This window comes from Trichechus manatus, unplaced genomic scaffold, assembly GCF_000243295.1.
Source record: "Trichechus manatus latirostris isolate Lorelei unplaced genomic scaffold, TriManLat1.0 scaffold00139, whole genome shotgun sequence".
In the NCBI taxonomy this organism is placed as follows: domain Eukaryota; kingdom Metazoa; phylum Chordata; class Mammalia; order Sirenia; family Trichechidae; genus Trichechus; species Trichechus manatus.
Genome location: NW_004444075.1, coordinates 7,273,160 through 7,273,957, shown reverse-complemented (window position 1 = coordinate 7,273,957; position 798 = coordinate 7,273,160).

Sequence of the window (798 nt, the reverse complement as noted above, 5' to 3'; positions counted from 1 at the left end):
ATCTCTTGTACCAGACACCACCATCCCTGCATAAACTAAGCTGTCAGTCTTCTGCCAAAAAGGTATGCTTTTTTGGTGTGTGTGTATTTGTTTGTTTTTTGTATACTAGTGGAGGAGGACATTCTGGAATGTACGTTCTCTTTTTATTGACTTTCAATTATTCATCTACTTGTTTTCAATCCCACTTGCATCACTTGTCTATTTGCTTACTGTTTTTTTTAACTTTTGTTATCATCTTCCGTCTGCTATGATCTTGTCTCCTCTTTTTCTTTATTCCTGTGTTAGCTATCTATTGCTATATGACAAATTGTTCAAAATTTTAGGATGCTAAATGAATAAACATTAATAAACAATTTCTGTGAGTCAGAAATTCAGAGGGGCTTAGATGAGTGTTTGTGACTGAGTCTCTCACGAAGTTGTAGTCTGGATATTAGCTAGTGCTGCAGTCATCTCTAATGGGGCAGGAGAGTCAGCTTCCAAGATGGCTCACTTACATGGCTGTTGGCAGGAAATCTCAATTCCTCGCTGGTTTTTGGCAAGAAATCTCAGTTCTTTACCCAGTGGGCCTCTCCTTAGGGCTGCTTGAGTGTCCCTACAACAGGATAGCTGGCTTTCCTCAGAGCAAGTGATCCTTTCATGTAATTGTACTGTGATTTGGGGAGGTAGGAGAAATAAATGTATGTGCTAAATCTACCAAGTTTATATTAAGATCTGGACTAAAACCTCCAAAATATTCCATACATGTGTTTCTTTTTTCTTGTTTTATATGGTATTATTTCCATTATTGAAGCTTTATAT